This window comes from Callithrix jacchus, chromosome 15 (assembly GCF_049354715.1).
Source record: "Callithrix jacchus isolate 240 chromosome 15, calJac240_pri, whole genome shotgun sequence".
Classification (NCBI taxonomy): Eukaryota; Metazoa; Chordata; class Mammalia; order Primates; family Cebidae; genus Callithrix; species Callithrix jacchus.
In genome coordinates, this window is record NC_133516.1 from 32,053,612 (window position 1) to 32,070,000 (window position 16,389).

The following is a 16,389-nucleotide window of genomic DNA, read 5'->3' on the forward strand; positions in this document are numbered from 1 at the left end:
ACAGGCATGAGTCATCGTACATGGCCTATATTGTTTATTTTATTTTATTATTATTATTATTATTTTTTCTTGAGACAGAGTTTCGCTCTTGTTACCCAGGCTGGAGTGCAATGACGCAATCTCGACTCACCGCAACCTCCGCCTCCTGGGTTCAGGCAATTCTCCTGCCTCAGCCTCCTGAGTAGCTGGGGTTACAGGCACGCACCACCATGCTCAGCTAATTTTTTGTATTTTTAGTAGAGACGAGGTTTCACCATGTTGACCAGGATGGTCTCGATCTCTTGACCTCGTGATCCACCCGCCTCAGCCTCCCAAAATGCTGGGATTACAGGCGTGAGCCACCGTGCCCAGCCTATTTTATTATTAATTTTTTTTTTGTTTTTGAAACGAAGTCTCTCGCCAGGCTGGAGAATCATTTGAACCCAGGAGGCAGAGGTTGCAGTGAGCCGAGAAGGCGCCACTGCACTCCAGCCTGGAGGATCACCTGAGCCCAGAAGGTCAAGGCTGCAGTGAGATATGATCTTACCACTGCACTCCAGCCTGGGTGATAGAGTGAGACCCTGTCTCAATAAAAAGCAAACAGGCTGGGTGTGGTGGCTCATGCCTGTAGTCCCAGCACTCTGGGAGGCCAAGGCAGGTGGGAGGCTGAGGCAGGAGAATCACTTGAACCCGGGAAGTGGAGGTTGCAGTGAGCCCAGATTACACCATTGCAGCACTCCAGCCTGGGCAACAAGAGCAAAATTCCATCTCAAAAACAAACAGACAAACAAACAAACAAAAGGAAATAGTTTAAAATTTTCTCAGTTTTAATCTCTAATACCATAAACATCTATAGATATAACTCATAATCAAGGTCTCTCTTAGGCCTGGCAAGGTGGCTCAGGACTGTAATCTAAGCACTTTGGGAGGCCCAATCAGGAGGATCACTTGCACCCAGAAGTTCAAGACCAGCCTTGGCAACATGGAGTGACCCCACCTCTACTTTGCAAAAAAAAAAATTAGCTGGGCGTAATGGTACAGGCGTGTAGTCCCAGCTACTCAGGAGGCTGAGGCAGGAGAGGATTGCTTGAGCTGGAGAGGTTGAGTCTGCAGTGAGCCATGACTGTACTACTGCACTCCAGCCTGGGCAACAGAGCAAGACCCTGTCTTTTTTTATTTTTTATTTTATTTTATTTTTTTTACTTTTTTTTTTTTGAGACGGAGTTTCGCTCTTGTTACCCAGGCTGGAGTGCAATGACGCGATCTCGGCTCACCACAACCTCCGCCTCAAGGGTTCAAGCAATTCTCCCACCTCAGCCTCCTGAGTAGCTGGGTAGGCATGCGCTACCATGCCCAGCTAATTTTTTGATTTTTAGTAGAGACAGGGTTTTACCATGTTGACCAGGATGGTCTCGATCTCTTGACCTTGTGATTCACCCACCTCAGCCTCCCAAAGTGCTGGGATTACAGGCTTGAGCCACCGTGCCCAGCCTTTTTTAATTTTTTAATAGAGACAAGGTTTCACCATGTTGGTCAGGCTGGTCTTGAACTCCTGACCTCAGGTGATCCACCCACCTCAGCCTCCCAAAGTGCTGGGATTACAGGCTTGAGCCACCATGCCCGGCCTGACCCTGTCTTAAAATAACTAAATAAATAAAAGTCTTGGCTGGGCACAGTGGCTCACGCCTGTAATCCCAGCATTTTGGGAGGCCAAGGCAGGTGGATCACTTAAGGCCAGGAATTCAAGACCAGCCTGGCCAACAGAGAGAAATCCCCTCTCTACTAAAAATACAAAAAATCAGCTGGATGTGGTAGCATCTCCCTGTAAGTCCCAGCTATTCAGAAAGGCTGAGACATGAGAATCGCTTGAACCAGAGAAGTAGAGGCAGCAGTGTGCCATGATCATGCCACTAAACTCTAGCCCGGGCAACATAGTGAGACCCTGTCTCAAAAAGAAAGTCTGGGAATGGAAAAGAAATAGGTTAAATTTATTTTAGGCTGGGCGCAGTGGCTCAAGCCTGTAATCCCAGCAGTTTGGGAGGCCGAGGCAGGTGGATCACAAGGTCAAGAGATCAAGACCATCTTAGTCAACATGGTGAAACCCCGTCTCTACTAAAAATACAAAAAATTAGCTGGGCATGGTGGCATGTGCCTGTAATCCCAGCTATTCATTCAGGAGGCTGAGGCAGGAGAATTGCCTGAACCCAGGAGACGGAGGTTGCCGTGAGCCGAGATTGTGCCATTGCACTCCAGCCTGGGTAACAAGAGCGAAACTCTGTCTCAAAAAAAAAAAAAATTATTTTAATATAGTTTACTTTTATATAAAAAATGATCATTTCAACATAAAAATTAATGTTTAAGGGCCAGGCGCGTTGGCTCAGACCTGTAATCCCAGCACTTTGGGAGGCTGAGGGGGGTAGATCACAATGTCAGGAGATTGAGACCATCCTAGCCAACATGGTGAAATCCCTTCTCTACTAAAAATACAAAAATTATGAATCAAGAACCAAGATAATAATTTTTTTAAAAAAGGACAAAAATTAGCTGGGCATGGTGTGCATGCTTGTAATCCTAGCTACTCGGGAGGCTGAGGCAAGAGAATTGCTTGAACCCAGGAAGCGGAGGTTGCAGTGAGCCAAGATTGAGCTGCTGCACTCCAGCCTGGCGACAGAGTGAGACACCATCTCAAAAAAAAAAAAAAATTAACGTTTAAAATATTAGTTTAGACTGGGCATGGTGGCTCATGCCTGTAATCCAAGCACTTTGGAGGCCAAGGCGGGCGGATCACCTGAGGTCAGGAGTTCAAGACCAGCCTGACCAACATGGTGAAACCTCGCCTTAAAAAAAAAAAAAAAGATAAAAAAGTTTATTTTTTTATATAATTAAAAATAAATAAATAAATAAAATATTAGTTTAGATTTTTTTCCACACTAAATCTTTGACATTGGTGTATATTTTACACTTAGAGTACATCTCAATTTGGACTAATCACATTTGCTTGTTTGTTTGTTTTTTGAGACGGAGTTTCGCTCTTGTTACCCAGGCTGGAGTGCAATGGCACGATCTCAGCTCACCACAACCTCCGCCTCCTGGGTTCAGGCAATTCTCCTGCCTCAGCCTCCCGAGTAGCTGGAACTACAGGAGTGCACCACCATGCCCAGCTAATTTTTGTATTTTTAGTAGAGACGGGGTTTCACCTTGTTGACCAGGATGGTCTGGATCTCTTGACCTCGTGATCCACCCGCCTCGGCCTCCCAAAGTGCTGGGATTATAGGCGTGAGCCACCATGCCCAACCTGTTTGTTTGTTTTTTGAGACGGAGTCTAGCTGGCTCTGTTGCCCAGGCTGGAGTGCAGTGGCGTGATTTCCGCTCACTGCAATCTCTGCCACTGGGTTCAAGAGATTCTCCTGCCTCAACCTCTCGAGTAGCTGAGATTACAGGGGTGTGCCGCCATGCCTGGCTAATTTTTTATATATATTTTTAGTAGAGATGGGGTTTCACTGAGCTTGCCAGGCTGGTCTTGAACTCCTGACCTCGTGATCCGCCTGCCTCTGCCTCCCAAAGTGTTGGGATTACAGGCATGAGCCACTGCACCCGCTGACTAGCCATATTTCAAGTGCTCAGTAGCTGGTGACTATCATATTTGACAACACATCTATAAAACGCATACCTTGTAAAAGTGGGACTTTGTCTTGTTCATGGCCAAATTCTCAAGGCCTAGAATAGGCCCTGGCACATAAGTGTTTAGTTGGTGTTTGTGTAATTAGTGAATGCATGGGGTTTCCATTCTTTGGCACCATTTCCTGCGTCCAGTCCCCGTCTCAGGTCTCAGAACAGTCTCTAAACCCGGCAACCCTCAGATATAATCGAGCCAGTTAGCGCCACCTGCTGGAAGATGGAGCGTCACCTGCCTCTGAGAATCAAGCTCCTCTATCCAAGGCTGGTGGGGCCTGGAACGATATTCCTTACCTTGGCCTTGGATACCCAACTTTCCAAAGGTTTTTCCCAGCTCTTATGTCCTAATATTACCAAGGCAATAAAAAACAACTGGCTCCCTTTTGTATAGTCCACACCTGAATTCTGAAAATGGCTGGCTGAAAGAGTGTTTTGCAAACCTACTCATTCTCTGCCCATTTTGCAAGCCCAATAATTCTCTCATTCTCTGCTCAGCCCCTTTCTTTTCTTTCTTTTTTTTTTTTCGAGACAGAGTTTCACTCTTGTCACCCGGGCTGGAGTGCAGTGGTGCGATCTCAGCTCACTGCAACCTCCACCTCCCGGTTTCAAGTGATTCTCCTGCCTCAGCCTCTCAAGTAGCTGGGATTACAGGTATGCACCACCATGCCCAGCTAATTTTTTTTTTTTAACATTTTTTTTTTCTTTTTTTTTTTGAGACAGAGTTTCACTCTTGTTACCCAGGCTGGAGTGCAATGGCGTGATCTCGGCTCACTGCAACCTCCACTTCCTGGGTTCAGGCAATTCTCTTGCCTCAGCCTCCTGAGGAGCTGGGATTACAGGCACATGCCACCATGCCCAGCTAATTTTTTGTATTTTTAGTAGAGACGGGGTTTCACCATGTTGACCAGGATGGTCTCGATCTCTTGACCTCGTGATCTGCCCACCTCGGCCTCCCAAAGTGCTGGGATTACAGGCGTGAGCCACCGCACCCGGCCTCGATTTTTGTGTTTTTAGTAGATGCTGGGTTTCTCCATGTTGGTCAGGCTGGTCTCCAACTCCAAACCTCAGGTGATCCACCCACCTTGGCCTCCCAAAGTGCTGGGATTACAGGTGTGAGCCACCGTGCCTGGCCACTCCCCTCCCTACTTTCCTCCCTCCCTCCCTCCCTTCCTTCCTTCCTTCCTTCCTTTCTCTCTTCCCTCCCTCCCTCCTACTTTTCTTTCCTCCTTTCTTCTCTCTTTCTTTACAGAGATCCATAAAGGCTGTCCACAGTCTTCAAGGTAAGAACTCCTGCCCTCAGAGTGTAAGTTTGTATAAATGAGCCAGGCACGGAGGTTCACATTTGTAATCCCAGCATTTAGGTAGGCCAAGGCGGGCAGATCACCTAAGGTCAGGAGTTGGAGACCAGCCTGGCCCATATGGTGAAACTATGTCTCTACTAAAATACAAAAATTAGGCGGGTGTGGTGGCTCACGCCTATAGTCCTAGCTACTTGTGAGGCTCAATCAGGAGAATCACTTGAACCCAGGAGGTGGAGGTTCCAGTGAGTCGAGATTGTTCCACTGCACTCTAGCCTGGGTAACAGAACTAGACTCCAATTAAAAAAAAAAAAAAGGTAGTAAATTAATGGCACCTCAGTCCAATGGTATAGGGGATTCCCAGTGGCAATCAAGTTTCTGATCCAAGTGGAGAAAACTTCTAGCAATGTTAAAGGAATAAAGCGGGATGATGATAGCAACAATAATCACTGCTAGCATTTATTTACTATTTACTCTGTACCAAGTGCTTTCTGATTTGTGGTGTTCTCACTTCAACTCACTCCCCTTCAAGGTAGAAATCATAATCATGTCAGAATCTGAGTGGTGGTCAGGCACAGTGGCTCTCATCTGTAATCCCAGCACTTTGGGAGGCGGGTGGATCACCTGAGGTGAGGAGTTCAAGACCAGCCTGGCCAACATCGTGAAACTCCGTCTCTTCTAAAAATACAAAAAAATAGGCTGGTCAGAGTGAAGTGGTGTTTACAACCAATTGATCACAACCAGTTACAGATTTCTTTGTTCCTTCTCCACTCCCACTGCTTCACTTGACTAGCCTTTAAAAAAAAATACAAAAAATAGCTGGGCAAGGTGGTGGGAGCCTGTAATCCCAGCTTCTCGGAAGGCTGAGGCAGGAGAATTGCTTGAACCCAGGAGGCAGAGGTTTCAGTCAGCCTAGATAGGGCCATTGCACTCCAGCCTGGGCGACGGAGCAATACTCTGTCTCAAAAACAAACAAACAAACAAAACTGAGTGGAAAGGTAAGAAAACTGAATGGAAAGATTGAATAACTTGCTCAAAGCCATACAGCTGATAAGTGATCATAGAATCCTTCTGCCAGGCCCGGGCGTGGTGGCTCATACCTGTAATCTCAGCACTTTGGGAGGCCGAGGCAGGCAGATCACCTGAAGTCAGGAGTTCAAGACCAGCCTGGCCAACATGATGAAACCCTGTCTTTAATTAAAAATAATAATAATAAAAGAATTTTAAAAATTAAAAAAGAATCCTTCTGCCAAATTGTAAATCTAGTTTTAGCTTTATGATTTTGCTTATTTATTTATTTAAGATGGGGTTTCACCACGATGGCCAGGCTGGTCTTGAACTCCTGACCTCAGGTGATCCACCCACTTTGGCCTCCCAAAGTGCTAGGATTACAGGCATGAGCCACCACGCCTGGCGATTTTGCTTATTTAACAAATATTTTGGGCCGGGCGCGGTGGCTCATGCCTGTAATCCCAGCACTTTGGGAGGCCGAGGCGGGTGGATCATGAAGTCAACAGATCGAGACCATCCCCGTCAACAAGGTGAAACCCCGTCTCTACTAAAAATACAAAAAAAAATTAGCTGGGCACAGTGGCGCGTGCCTATAATCCCAGCTACTCAGGAGGCTGAGGCAGGAGAATTGCCTGAACCCGGGAGCCGGAGGTTGCAGTGAGCCGAGATCGCGCCATTGCACTCCAGCCTGTGTAACAAGAGAGAAACTCCGTCTCAAATAAAAAGAAAAGAGAACAATCCAAGATGGCCGATCGCTAACATCTCAGGATTGCAGCTCTCAGTGGAAGCGCAGAGAACTAGAGGACGCCACACTTTCAGACAAATTCTGGTCGCTCGCGGAGCAGAAGAACCCCAGTGGAGGAGTCACACGGGTCACCAGCATGACTCTTGTGGCCGGCACAGCGGTTTCACCAGCACCTCGGTGCAGCAGCTCTCAGAGCAGAGTAAACAGGGCTGGCTCCCCTTCCGATCGAGGTTTGGAGGACCCACGTGAGTCCCCAGCACGACTCCTGAGGCGGGTGCAGCAGCTATGACGGCTCCTTGGCGTGGCAGCTCTCAGCGCAGAGTAAACGAGACTGGTTCCCCTTCTGACCGAGGTTTGGTCAGAAGGCAGAGTCGCCTATTACGGACACAAGAAGGAAGCCAGACAGGAGAATCCTGGGCAGAAAAGCACCATCAGTCTTAACGCCGCCGTTCTGGCCCTGGGAACTAATAACTTGAACGTCGTCCACTCAAGAGACCTAATCTGAAAGTTGGTAATTTCAAAGACGACAGGAGGATAAATTTACAATGATGGGAAGAAACCAGCGTAAAAAGGCTGAGAATACTCAAAATCAGAACGTTTCTCCCTCTAAAGATGATCACAGTTCCACATCAACAATGGAACAAGGCTTGATGGAGAACGAGCGCATCCCAATAACAGAATCACGCTTCAGGGAATTGATAATAAGAAACTTCTGTGAGTTAAAAGAACATGTTGTAGCCCAACGTAAAGAAACTAAGAACTTTGAAAAAAGGTTTGATGAAATCCTATTGAGAATAGACAACTTAGAGAGGAATATAAGTGAATTAATGGAACTGAAGAATACAATACAGGAACTCCGAGAAGTATGCACAGGTTTAAACACTCAATTGTTCAAGCAGAAGAAAGGATATCAGAGGTCAAAGTCCAACTTAATGAAATAAAACAAGAAGACAAGATTAGAGAAAAATGGATAAAAAGGAATGAGCAAAGTCTCCAAGAAATGTGGGACTATGTGAAAAGACCAAATTTACGTTTGATAAGTGTACCTGAATGCTACGGAGAGAATGAATCCAAGCTGGAAAATACTCTTCAGGATATTATTCAGGAAAATTTTCCTAAACTAGCAAAGCAGGTCAATATTCAACCCCAGGTAATACAGAGAACACCACAAAGATATTTCCCAAGAAGAGCAACCCCAAGGCACATAATCGTTAGATTCACCAGGGTTGAAACGAAGGAGAAAATACTAAGGGCAGCCAGAGTGAAAGGTCAGGTTACCCACAAAGGTAAGCCTATCAGACTTACAGCAGATCTCTCAGCAGAAACTCTACAAGCCAGAAGAGAGTGGGGGCCAATATTCAACATCTTCAAAGAACAGAACCTTCAGCCCAGAATTTCATATCCAGCCAAACTAAGCTTCACAACTGAAGGAAAAATAAAATCTTTTATGAACAAGCAAGTACTCAGAGATTTTATTACCACCAGGCCTGCTTTACAAGAGCTTCTGAAAGAAGCATTACACACAGAAATAAACAACCAGTATTAGCCTTTCGAAAAATATACCAAAAAGTAAAGAGCACCAACATAAAGGAGAATTTACATCAACGAATGGATAAAACAGCCAGTTAACATCAAATGGCAGTAACCCTAAATTTAAATTGACTAAATCCCCCAATCAAAAGACACAGCCAAAACCCAACGGCATGTTATATCCAGACCTGTTTCACATGCAAGGATACACAAAGACTCAAAACAAAGGGATGGAGAAAGATTTACCAACCAAATGGAGAGCAAAAATAAATTAATTAATAAATAAAAAGCAGGAGTTGCAATTCTCATATCGGATAAAATAGATTTTAAAGCAACAAAGATATATAGTGGTAAAAGGATCAATGCAACAACAAGAGCTAACGATCCTAACACCCAGATACATAGAGACTTAGATTCAATGAGACAGAAAATTAATAAGGATATCAAGGACTCGAACTCAGATCTGGAACAAGTAAACTTAATAAATATTTATAGAGCTCTCCACTTCAAATACACAAAATATACATTCGTGTCAATACCACATTACACTTACTCATAGGTTTAAATGAAACATTAATTGGCCATTATCAATACCCATTTTTTTTTCAGAATAAAGCAATATTTCCGTTCACCCTCCCTCTTTCTCTTCCTCTTTCTTCCTCTCCTTTACTCATTTTTTTTTCTTTCCTTCTCTCAAAAAAAAGAAAAAAAAAAAAAGAAATCAACTTGTAAACCTCTAGATCCAGGTCGGCAATGTCTCTCTCATTGCTTGATTTCCTTCCTTCCCTTCCCTCCCTCCCTCCGTCCCTCCCTCCCTCCCTCCCTCCCTCTCTCCTCCCTTCCTCCCTTCCTTCCTTCCTTCATCCCTTCCTTCCTCCCTCCCTTCCTCCTTCCCTCCCTTCCTGCTTTCCTCCCTAAAAAAAGACACACACACACACACACACACACACACACACACACACACACAAATTAAATAATAAAAAACTATTATTTACTGAGCACTTTTCTCACAGAAACATACAACAAAGGTTCTGCTCTCAAAGAGGTTTTTTTGTTTTGTTCACTCTGTCCCCCAGGCTGGAGTACAGTGTAATCCCAGCACTTTGGTAGGCGGAGGTGGGTGGATCACCTGAGTTCAGGAGTTTGAGACCAACCTGGTCAACATGGTGAAAGCTTATCTCTACTGAAAACACACACACAAAATTAGCTGGGCATCATGGCAGGTGCCTGTAATCCCAGCTACTCAGGAGGCTGAGGCAGGAGACTCAGTTGAACCTAGGAGGTGGAGGTTGTAGTGAGCCAAGATTGCACCATTGGACTCCAGCCTGGGCCACAGAGTGAGACTCTGTCTCAACAAAATAAAATAAATGAGTACTTTGGGAGCCTGGGGTGGGAAGATTACTTGACTGCAGTGGGCCATGATTGCACCACTGTACTCCAGCCTGGGCGACAAAGCAAGATGTGTCCACCCCCACCCCACCAAAAAAAAAAAAAAAAAGCCAGGCACAGTGGCTCACATGCGTAATCTCAGTCCTTTGGGAGGCCCAGGTGGGCAGACTACCTGAAGTCAGGAGTTCAAAACAAGTCTGGCCAACATGGTGAAACTCCATTTCTACTAAAATTACAAAGAATTAGCTGGATATGGTGGCTTGTGCCTGTAATCCCAGTCAGTAGGGAGTCTGTAAGAATTAGATGAGATATGCACATTAAAAGAAAAAGACAAAAATTATAAAAAAATAAAGAAAAAGCCAGGCGCGGTGGCTCACGCCTGTAATCCCAGCACTTTGGGAGGCTGAGGCGGGTGAATCACAAGGTCAAGAGATCGAGACCATCCTGGTCAACATGATGAAACCCCATCTCTACTAAAAATACAAAAAATTAGCTGGGCATGGTGGCACGTGCCTGTAATCCCAGCTACTCGGGAGGCTGAGGCAGGAGAATTGCCTGAACCCAGGAGGCGGAGGTTGTGGTGAGCCGAGATCGCGCCATTGCACTGCAGCCTGGGTAACAAAGAGCGAAACTCTGTCTCAAAAAAAAAAAAATTAATTAAAAATAAATAAATAATAGTAGGGAGTCTGAGGCAGGAGAATTGCTTGAAACCAGGAGGCAGAGGTTGCAGTGAACTGAGATCATGCCACTACATTGCAGCATTGCAGTCTGAACAACAGACCAAGACTCTGTCTCAAAAAAAACATACGTATATATATACACACACATACATATACAAACACACATACACACACACACATATAAATGGGGTGAGTGACTGATACTGCCAATAAATAAAAGGAAAAACAGAAGGGTTGGTGATGATGAGTGTGTTTGTGGATGAAAGCTCAGAGCCTCAAAAGCCTACAGAGGTCTGCGAGCTGGCAGCCAGACTCAGCTGGACGGGCAGAAGGTTAAGGAAGCAATGTCAAGGGTCTGGGCGGGTCTAATGTGCATGAATGGCTGTGTACTCACAAGTCAAGTACAGGCCTTCTCACCTGGGTTTGAAGCTACCCTTTCTTCTTCTTCTTTTACAGAGTCTTGCTCTGTCACCCGGGCTGGAGTGTAATGGCGTGATCTCGGCTTACTGCAACCTCTGCCTCCCAGGTTCAAGTGATTCTCCTGCCTCACCTCCCTGCTTCAGCTATAGGCATGTGCCTATAGTTCTAGCTGCATGGGAGGGGAAGGTGGGAGGATTGCATAAGCCTGTGAAGTTGAGGCTACACTGAGACCTGATCGAGCCACTGCCCTCCAGCCTAGGTGACAGTGAGACCCTGTCTCAAAAATACATACATACATACATACATACATACATACATACATACATAAGAAGCTCAATCTCTGTCACCCAGGCTGGAGTACAGTGGCATCTTCATAGCTCACAGCAGCCTCAACATCTTGCGCTCAAAGGATCCTCTCAGCTCAGCCTCTTGAGTAGCTGGGACTACAGATGCATGCCACCATGCCTGGCTTTTTTTTTTTTTCTTTTTCTTAGATATAAGGTCTTGCTATGCTGCCCCAGGTAGTCCTGAATTCCTGGCTTCAAGCAAAGCGATTCTCCCACCTAGATCTCCCCAAGCCCTGAAATTACTGGTGCTAGGCACAACACCCAGCCAGAAGCTGCCATTTCTTTTCCCCTGTCTCCTGTAGGATGATTTGAAGTAGCTCTAAGCAGGTGGCAGAGGAGGTGAGTCTCTCAAGGTTTTCCTAGCCCAATCCCTCGGGCTCTAGAGGGCAGTACAAGTCAAAATGGCCAAGGGCGGGCCCAGGGCTCACAGCCAGTTTGGGCAGAACCAGACTGGAATTTCTCTGACTTTAAGCACACTGCAGGGGCTCCTAGGCTGAAGTAAGTACTGCAGAACTTTCAGAGACTCTTTTAAATTACAGCAAAATGGTGTGTGTAAAGGGTGTGTTTCTGAAAAAATTGTCTATAGCTTTTTCAAATAATGGAGATAAAGAAGGTTGGAGCCTGCCATAAGGTATGAGATCCAAGGTATCCCCTTCCCAGGGTTGGTCTCGAGACAGGCCCCACACCATCTTCCTAAATGTAGTCTGGCAGCCCATGATCTCCCTGGGGCATGCCATGGAATACTCAGCTGCCCCCATCCAGGACTCTGTGTGTCGAATCAGGGGAGGGCAGGAAACAAGATTTTCTCCGGTCCTTGGGGGCTGCTGGAAGAGCCGGCAGCTTGGAGCAGCTTCCTGCAGCTGCTGGGAACAGGCAGCCAAGGAATGCTTGTACTTCCCTGGATTTTCTGGGACCCACGTCCTGCTGCTGAAGTCACTGGGCCCTCCCAGGTCCCACCATAGGCCTCTCTGTGGGCACATTTTATTCCATTATGAAAGGAATCAGGAATGAGATGACCTTAGTATGAGGCAATGTAAGGCCCAGCAGGAGGCTGCCCAGCTGGCTCTCTTGCCAGTTTCCCTATCTTGTTTTCTGTGCTCCCTCTGCTTGACCCTTACTCCAGATTATTCTGCTCAGTCAAGCAAGTCCCAGCAAAGTCCAATATGCCTGGTCAAGGCCTGCTGGGGCAATCACCTCTGCCCCATTCTTGTCCATCTGGCCAGGCTTAGACATGTCCTGCTACTGCTGAACTCTTCCTGGGAGTTCACCAAGCCAGCAGGAAATTCAGCTGCTCCCCTCTCCAAAGACTCCACTAAAGTGACTCCTCCTCCATGTGGCCTTCTCAGACCAGGTCCTCACACCTCCTTGTTTCCTGGATGCAGCTTTTGCTACCCAAGAGCAGAAACACATGCTTCTCAGCTGCCCTGGCCATGACTTCTATTTCTCTGCTTTTGGCCTTCTTGAATGTCTAGGAATGGAGTAGGTGCTCAGTAAAGGGTTTTTTTGTTTTTTCGAAACAGAGTCTCACTCTGTTGCCCAGACTGGAGTGCAGTGGCATAATCTTGGCTCACTGTAACCTCTGCCACCCAGGTTCAAGTGATTCTCCTGCCTTAGCCTACCAAGTAGTTGGGATTACAGGCGCTCACCACGGTGCCCAGCTAAAGTAAAGGGCTTTATAATTTGATTTGGCTACTTCCCTGCTCTCCTCCCAATTCCTTACCCTAATTACAAATAATGCTGGGCACAGTGGCTCACGCCTGTAATCCCAGCACTTTGGGAGGCCAAGGCGAGTGGACTGCCTGAGTTCAGGAGTTTGAGACCAGCCTGGGCAACACGGTGAAACCCTGTCTCTACTAAAATACAAAAACTTAGCTGGGCATGGTGGTGTGTGCCTATAATCCCATCTACTCAAGAGGCTGAGACAGAAGAATCACGCCAACCTGGGAGGTGGACGTTGCAGGGAGCCGAGATTGCGTCACTACACTCCAGCCTGGGCAATAGAGCGAGACTCCATCTCAAAAACAACAACAAAATTACTGAAGTGGGCTTAGATTAAACCCCAGAACTGCAGAAGTTCCTATAATCAGGACACCCTGAGAATATCTTTGTTCAACCACTGGCCCCTAGGTCTTTTTGCTGCCTTTTTAAGGGGGTGAACCAACCTGGAGGCCTCTGCCTTTTCTTCCTTACTAAGGTTACCCTGCAGCCTCTTCTCTCTGTCTCTGGATCCTGACTACTCTCAGAATTCAACAGTGTCAAGACTCTACCAAAGTAAGTTCAAAGGGCTACTGACTGTGTGCCAAAGGTGGGAGAGGGACATAAGCCTAGCCTTATTCCTCCTGGACTGGCCTGGAAGCCCTTAGGTGAGTCTAAGGCCTCTGTGTCCTGGGCCCCAGGGTTGGATAGGTTCTGGTAACTACAGTTTTGATGACATTGTATCCATTCATTGACTCATTCAGCAAGCTCTTGGCCACTTACTGGCTACGTGACCTTTGGTAAGTAATTTAACCTTCCGGCCTCAGCTTCCTCATCTGTAACGTGAGACCAATAATAACTGCGACAGAGCGTTGTTGGAAGACATGGTGAGATACTGTGTGCCCAGGGTATAGGACAGAGCTCAGTGATGGGAACTGTTATTATCAAGGGCAATCTTTGCCTTCTAGAAGCTTGAGGTTTCCTAGACAATGGGGAGTCATGTAGCTGGGAGACCCCATAAGTGTAGAGGCAGGAGCCAGAAGCCTCAGCCTATTTCCATATAAATAATGAAGAAGAAAGTAACTAGAAATATAATCATAGTAGTTACTAGTTATTCATATGTGACCTTAGTTATTCATAGGTGATCCTAATTCTTTTACTAATGCCTCTCAGGTCGGAAGTGTGAACCTGGGGCGACATTGTGAAATGAATGACCCTAAGGCAAGATGCTTTAAGCTGTCTGTCATGCCCCTGTAAGGGCTGCTGGAGGGTGCTTCAGCTGTGCAGCAGTGCTAGTGCTGGGAAAGCGCCTGTTATTTAGCCAGTGAGGTAAGGAGACACCCAAGATGGCTGAGACTTCTCCTTCCTTGGGGGAGTTAGGAGAAAACTTTGCTTCTCTAAGCTCTTGTGGTAGGCCTGATGCTGTCAGGTAGGCCTGCAGATATCTGGGGGCTTGTCTCTATGTGATGTTGTGCTTCAGTGGTCACGTTCCACATCCCCTCTCATGTTCCGCTTCTGCACCTGGTTCCTTTTTTCTTAGAAGAGATAATCAGTAAAAGTAACGTAAATCTTAATGTCTTTGTTCTTTCTTGACCAGTATGGAAAAAGTGCTGAAGCATTATGCTCCTTCCCTCATCTTGGGTACTAGAAATTCCCGAGCCCCTACCTGTATGACATGTGATGTACTTGACCCTATCACTGCCATGCCCTATCTACCCTGCCCCCAGTCACCGACCACCAGTGCCATGCCCTACCTACCCTGCCCCCAGCTTTGTGCTCAATAAAAGTCAGAATGTGCGGACACTTGGGGCCACTACTGGACTCCACGCTTTGGTTGGCAGTGGACCCCTGGGCCCAAACTTTCTTTTCTCTATCTCTGTGTCTTGTGTTGTTTATTTCTACAATTTCTTGTCTCCACACCAGTAGAAAGGGCTCCCAAAGACCCTGTAGAGCTGGACCCTACAGAGTCAGATGTCAGGAAGTCTTGGGTGTGTTGTTCTTGAGTGGAATGGGCAAAAGTTGGGTAGGTGGAAGAAGAGGAACCTTCACAAGTAAGAGTATCCATAGGGGGTCAAGGAGAGAGGAGGAGACTGGTAAGTCTTGACCAACCCAGGACAAGTCCCTGTTGCCCAGGGTGGGATGAGGGTGGGGCTTAATTTATTCTGCAGGTAGCTGAACCTCTCTGAACGTACTTGAAGGTGTGCGCGCTTGTGGAGTTTGGGTTCAAAAATGTCAAATTTTTGACCTGCAGTCCTAATTTTCTGTAGGTCTCTCCAGCAGGCTACAGGTCCCCAGTACAGACTAAGAGATCCAAGAGGCCTATTTTTCTTCTTTTTCTTTTTTTTTTAAGACGAAGTTTTGCTCTTCTTGCCCAGGCTGGAGTGCAATGGGGTGATCTTGGCTTACTGCAACCTCTGCCTCACAGGTTCAAGCAATTCTTCTGCCTCAGCCTTCTGAGCCGCTGGGATTATAGGAACGTGCCACCATGCCCGGATCATTTTTTGTATATATATATATTTTTTTTTGAGACGGAGTTTCGCTCTTGTTACCCAGGCTGGAGTGCAATGGCACGATCTTGGCTCACCGCAACCTCCGCCTTCTGGGTTCAAGCAATTCTCCTGCCTCAGCCTCCCGAGTAGCTGGGACTACAGGCGCACACCACCATGCCCAGCTAATTTTTGTATTTTTAGTAGAGACGGGGTTTCACCTCATTGACCAGGATGATCTCAATCTCTTGACCTCGTGATCCACCGCCTCAGCCTCCCAAAGTTCTGGGATTACAGGCTTGAGCCACCATGCCCGGCCATTTTTTGTACTTTTATTTATTATTATTATTATTTTTTAGACGGAGTTTCGCTCTTGTTACCCCGGCTGGAGTGCAATGGCACGATCTTGGCTCACCGCAACCTCCGCCTTCTGGGTTCAAGCAATTCTCCTGCCTCAGCCTCCCGAGTAGCTGGGACTACAGGCGCACACCACCATGCCCAGCTAATTTTTGTATTTTTAGTAGAGACGGGGTTTCACCTCATTGACCAGGATGATCTCAATCTCTTGACCTCGTGATCCACCGCCTCAGCCTCCCAAAGTTCTGGGATTACAGGCTTGAGCCACCATGCCCGGCCATTTTTTGTACTTTTATTTATTATTATTATTATTTTTTAGACGGAGTTTCGCTCTTGTTACCCCGGCTGGAGTGCAATGGCGCGATCTCGGCTCACCGCAACCTCTGCCTTCTGGGCTCAGGCAATTCTCCTGCCTCTGCCTCCCGAGTAGCTGGGATTACAGGCACGCACCACCATGCCCAGCTAATTTTTGTATTTTTAGTAAGGACGGGGTTTCATCATGTTAACCAGGATGGTCTCGTTCTTGACCTCGTGATCCACCCGCCTCAGCCTCCCAAAGTGCTGGGATTACAGGCGTGAGCCACGGCACCTGGACTTATTATTATTTTTTTTAAGACGGGGTTTCACCATGTTGGTCAAGCTGGTCTTGAACTCCTGACTCAGGTGATCCGCCTGCCTTGGCCTCCAAAGTGCTTGGATTACAGGCATGAGCCAGTACGCCCAGCCTCGTTTTTTGTATTTTTAGTAGAGATGAGGTTTCACCACGTTGATCAGGCT

General features: G+C 46.7%; 1 long non-coding RNA gene across 1 annotated transcript in view; it reads left to right on the plus strand.

Annotated features, from left to right (window-relative positions):
- Window positions 1–11,515: 11,515 nt before the first annotated feature.
- The window catches only part of LOC128929811 (uncharacterized), a 6,774-nt gene continuing 1,900 nt past the window's right edge, over window positions 11,516–16,389 (plus strand). The window contains exons 1-2 of the long non-coding RNA XR_008476974.2: window positions 11,516–11,572; window positions 13,269–13,345. This is a non-coding gene — a long non-coding RNA (uncharacterized LOC128929811). The remainder of the gene's footprint in view (window positions 11,573–13,268; window positions 13,346–16,389) is intronic.